The sequence below is a fragment of the Lipotes vexillifer genome, unplaced genomic scaffold, assembly GCF_000442215.2.
Source record: "Lipotes vexillifer unplaced genomic scaffold, Lipotes_vexillifer_v1.1 scaffold720, whole genome shotgun sequence".
In the NCBI taxonomy this organism is placed as follows: Eukaryota; Metazoa; Chordata; class Mammalia; order Artiodactyla; family Lipotidae; genus Lipotes; species Lipotes vexillifer.
In genome coordinates, this window is record NW_006791129.1 from 1 (window position 1) to 5,575 (window position 5,575).

Here is a 5,575-nt window from a genome sequence, read left to right on the forward strand (position 1 = left end):
AGGGTCCTTAAAAAACTACAAATAGAACTACCATATGACCCAGCAATCCCACTACTGGACATACCCTGAGAAAACCATAATTCAAAGAGTCATATACCACAGTGTTCATTGCAGCTCTATTTACAATAGCCAGGAGATGGAGGCAGGCAGATTCTTATCTGCTGTGCCACCAGGGAAGCCCGCATATGCTAGTCTTTGTGATGTAAATACATTGTGGATGATTTTAAGTCTACAGTGTGGTGTCACTGGATTTAGAGTAGGAAAGGGATGTATACAGTTGGTGCTCAAGAACCGGTTTGAGCCAACTCTAGCAGACCACTGGCCATGCCCCATAAATACAAATATTCCAGGTTTGTTTATCATAAGAAGCCCAGGTAGACCAGGAGGACCATGCTAAAAGCATTCCGTAGATGAAGACTCTCCTTATCTTTCTCTATTAGAACCTATTCAGCACGATTGATTAGCATGTTTGCAAATAATTTTGACAAATCAATTTTTGCATTTTCCTTTCTCCTTGGCATTATCAAGGTAAGGAGGATGAGATATGCTCTAGCTGACAGCACCTCTTCCTTCCACTTGTAAATTTGCCTTTTCCTTTTAATCTTAGAGCTAGATAAATGTAGAATTTACATATATATTTTTAATCCTCAATAAAAACATGCTTAAAGGGAGTGTTCTCTTTAAAACTGAGATGCCTATATTTCTGTGTATATTGTTTGTATTGTTGCATTATATTTTATTTTATTTTAATCCCACAATTTTCTTATGAAGTTCAATAGCTACTAGGAAACCAGAACTGTCAGTTTTTGACACTCTCTTTTTAGTTGTTTTTCTTTTAAATTGAATATAATATCTTGATATATTCAAGTATATTTGACAGAAAAGGAAACACAAATTCAGTTTAAAAGGTAAAGCATACAATTTTTGTTACCAAAGGGAAGTACTAATGGACATGTGGGAATTATGGCTGCAATATAGAGTTTTGTGATTTTTCAAAAAGGAGAGACAAAGAGGAAGCTGCTGTCAATTACTTTCAGAGCAGAAAAAAGTAGTAATAGGCATGCCTTCAACTTCCCCAAAATGTCATTCAAATACTGACAATATGTGTGAAATGTATGAAGTGATAATAAAAAAGCATAATTTGTTATAATTTGTATGTTTCAAGTCATGTCAAGATCATGAGCTTTTTTGAGAGCCATATTCTATAATTATTTTTATTGAAATTATTTCAAAGAAAATAAGTGAGCATTTCACTGCCATATCAAAAATAATTGTATTACAATAAAAAGAGAAAACATATTTTTCTCTTGCTAATAGTGTATTAGGTATTAATCTCTTTGCTCTTGTGAAAGAAAACGGCCATTTCTACATTCTATATCTCAGCTGATTCCTGTTTCAAAAAACCTTTTTTATCAGAGTGGCTGAAGATAGGTTTTATCTTATTTATAATTCTCTCAAATTCCTCAGGTTTTCCTAAGTTTCCAGGTACTTATAAACCATAAATTTTCTTGTTAGTCTTGGTTTAGATGGAGCATATTGTAATTTTAACACAGGAATTTTCACCAATGTTCAAAATTTTGTGGATACATTGGTTTAAAAACAATGTACAATTAAAATGAATTTTAGCTGTTTCTTCACAGTGTGTGTATGTGTGTCTATTACACTGTTTTTTTAAGTATGGTTGTATTATATTTCTATTGGGTAACGCTTGGCTAGAGTCTGACCATGAGCGTGGGAAGCTAAAAAAGATGGAGGAGAAGATTATTTGATCTGTGGAGTTTAGAAATGCTGGGAAAATTACTGTGTGGAAAATGTGTTTGTTCAATAAAATCACAATATCTATGGTGGGCAAAAAGATAGTAAATCAGATACTCAAGTTATGACAGTTTTCACTAGGCTAAGCTAAAAGGTTAGCAAATAGAGTGGAAAAAAATGAGAAAATATTCTTCAAAGGATTTGAGGTCTTGTAAAAATGGAATAAAAATACTGTGGAAATGGGGATGGTAACTTCATGTATACTCATATTACTAATATAATGTTCCTATTTTTGTGTGTTTCACAGCTAAGGAAGGGCTGGTTTTTCTAAACAATAGGTCTCCATAAAAGAATCATATAACAAGTTAGCTTCAAATAAAGAATACTCCACGTGTATTTTACATAATAAAAGAATCAAGCGCTGACCAATGCTGTACCTATCTAGTATCTTAGATTAAATTTTACTGCCACAGGTATGGACACCATTTTAAAAATTCCATCTCATGTGTAAGTATACATCGTATCAATATGAAAAGTTTTAGTGATTATAATGAAAAATAAGTAATTGGAAAAATATCAAGGCTGTGGAATGTGGCCATGTAAGTTAAATTCTACATGATTGGTGCCTACTGGATTTGGAGAGTGTACAAAACTAGTATGTTTCATTTTGCAAACTAAGAAGGGAGTTATGCTAAATGGATTGTAAGTATAATGTAGCAGATGGTATAAATGCAAAAGTGCTTTCATTTGGTTTCATTTTGAGAGGATTTTTAAATTGCGTGCACGTGTGTGTGTGTGTGTGTGTGTGTGTGTGTATGTAAGAGAGTATAGTTTAGAATCAGCCAAATGCAGTCTTTATATGCAGGGTTTATTGGTACTGAGCCTATCATTTAAAACCATTCCCATGATGAGTTTATGGAAAGGGAAACTTTAATATTTTTATTAAATGACAAGTGTGCACAAATATTGCTACCATTCACTTATGACAGAGTTGTATGAGTTTTAGGGTAATGTGTGGATATTTTAGGCAGTTTAATGAAAGAAAATATGAACTTAGAAATCTATTAATCTTCTTGTTACACAGGGTATATTATAGAAGGGATATTTTCCATTCTTTATAAGTTTTCACTGGTTCCCAACTATAGTTGCCTACATGTATTATAACATCAAGTGGTTCAGATGGGCATTACTACACTTTTCTGTCTTTCCTGCTTTATGAAGCTAAAGTTCTGAATAAGAAGGGTACGTGTTTTAATGGAATTCTCCTCTGGGGCACATCAAGTCATTTTATACAATGACACACTAAGAAAGGCAATTTATGATGTGTGACTGACTCTAATGTGACTTTTTCATCATTTCATTTGTTTTCCATTAGTCAGAAACAAAGACATATGAACTACATAGAAATCTTTTTATTGTACTCCACAGGGGGTTTATAGTATATTAGAATTCTGGTGGAACACAGTATTTTATGAAGTTTATGAAAAAATGGATGTTTAAAAACATTTTTATCTTCAAATCTCTAGCAAGAATTTCTAAAACTTTCTCAAAGGGCATTTATGTTTTTAAAAAATGGCAAATGCCTTACAAAATAGATTTTAAAAGATAACTGTTTGCTTAGAACTTTAATCAGTACTTTTAAATTATTTACAATTATTATAATTCAGGTTTATGAAACTTTTGTTACTCAAATGTAAATTAAATAAAATCATAGCTGATGGCTCTGACTGTATAACTTAAATCGATAAAACCCTAATTTTTAGTTACTTGTTTTCAACCATAATTTTTGGTTCCTGTGTTTGGGTTTCTAATAAATTATCAGCTAAAACCATACCAATATATCTGTGAATAAAATATTATTTATCATCATATATAAAATATTTAGACCATTTACATAACATTATCAGGCTAGCTAAGTTTTTTTGCTTAAGGTATATCCATCATTATTTTCTGTTTCTACCCTCTGATTTCACGCCATGTGTTTAAATGTTATTTTCATTAGATTTTTACTTTTATTTCCACTAGTTCTACCACCTTCTCTTGTCCTCCATTTATCCTCTTTGTATGTCTACTTTCTTTGCATCATTTCAGATAAGCTGTAAATCTCACCTCTTTCACTGAATGTAGTGGCTCATTCAGAGTCTCAGAATTCAGCCTGAATGTGCAGGAAGGAGTGAATAACCCTCCCATATAATGTAGTATATGGGCAAAACTAAAATATAAAATACTGATCAATTAAAAATAAAAATGTGCTTCGGAGTTTATACTATTGATATATCTGGCATTGAAAGTCAGATAACAGCAAAACAATGTAGGAAAAGGGGTAAATGGCTTTAAGCTATTGTAAATTCCCTGCTATGTTGGGAAGTGGTAAAGCACCTTTACATGGTATATTTTAAAAGCCAATTATGCATGTTGTTATCTCTAGTATAACTATTAAAAGATGATGTAATGAAGTAGAGAGGGGAAAGTGACTCTAAAATATTTAATTTATCCTAAAGAAGGCATGGAAGTGCAGTGGAAAGAACAAGAAAAAATTGAATGAATAGAATAAATACTATTATGGTAACTTTATTTTCAGATATGTTAGAAAACTAAATATAGGACTAAATATTTTCATAATAAATAAGAATTATCAAACAGGATATTTATAAAGAAGTAAAAAGAGTAGAAAAGACATGACATGAATAAAGTGTAATCACTGAATAAATGAAAAGTGGTTCAAATCAGACATCCTGCATTACCAGACTGAATCCTAAGAATCTGAACCTGGGATTATTTTAGTTGTTTCTGAAGATCTCTCTCTAATATACATTTTCCTGCAGGTTTTTGGTAATAATTTTCTGTATTTTTTTCTGAAAAGTTTTATATCTTACCATTATTTTTTCCCACAGTAGAGATTAAATTTTTTCCCTAATCATCTTTAATTAAATTTTTTATTTGAGGTCATTGTACACTTAAATGTAGTTGTAAGAAATAACATAGATTCCCATGTACCTTGTACTAGTTTTCTCCAATGGAAATGTCTTGCGAAACCATCTTACAATATCACAGCCCAATGTTGACATTGATACATTGATGATATAGAACATTGTCACCATGAAAAAAATCATTATATTTCCCTTTTATAGCCACACCCATTTCCTTTTCAACTGTTCTTCATTCCTATAGTTTTATCATTTCAAGAATGCTTGTTGGATAAGTATTTGTCTTTTTCAATCAGTGTAAATCTCTGGAGATCATCAGAGTTGTTATGTGTACATATATTTCATTTTGCTTTATTCCCAAGTACTACTCCGTAGTATGGAGGTACCACAGGTGGTTTTACCTATCGCCTGTTGAAGGGCATCAGGGTTATTTCCAGTTTGGGGATGTTATTTATTTTTTTTTTTTAAATTATTTTTAATTAATTAATTAATTTTTGTCTGTGTTGGGTCTTCGTTTCTGCACGAGGGCTTCCTCTGTTTGTGGCGAGCGGGGGCCACTCTTCATCGCGGTGCGCGGGCCTCTCACTGTCGCGGCCTCTCTTGTTGCGGAGCACAGGCTCCAGACGCGCAGGCTCAGTAGTTGTGGCTCACGGGCCCAGTTGCTCCGCGGCATGTGGGATCCTCCCAGACCAGGGCCCGAACCCATGTCTCCTGCATCGGCAGGCAGATTCTCAACCCCTGCGCCACCAGGGAAGACCTGGGGATGTTATTTTTAAAAAAGCTGTTATAAGCAGTCATGTATAAAGTTTGTATGAAAATAGGTGATAATAAGTTTTTATTTCTGTAGTATAGATGCCTAGGAGTCCAACTGCTGGGTCCTATGGTCATTGAAT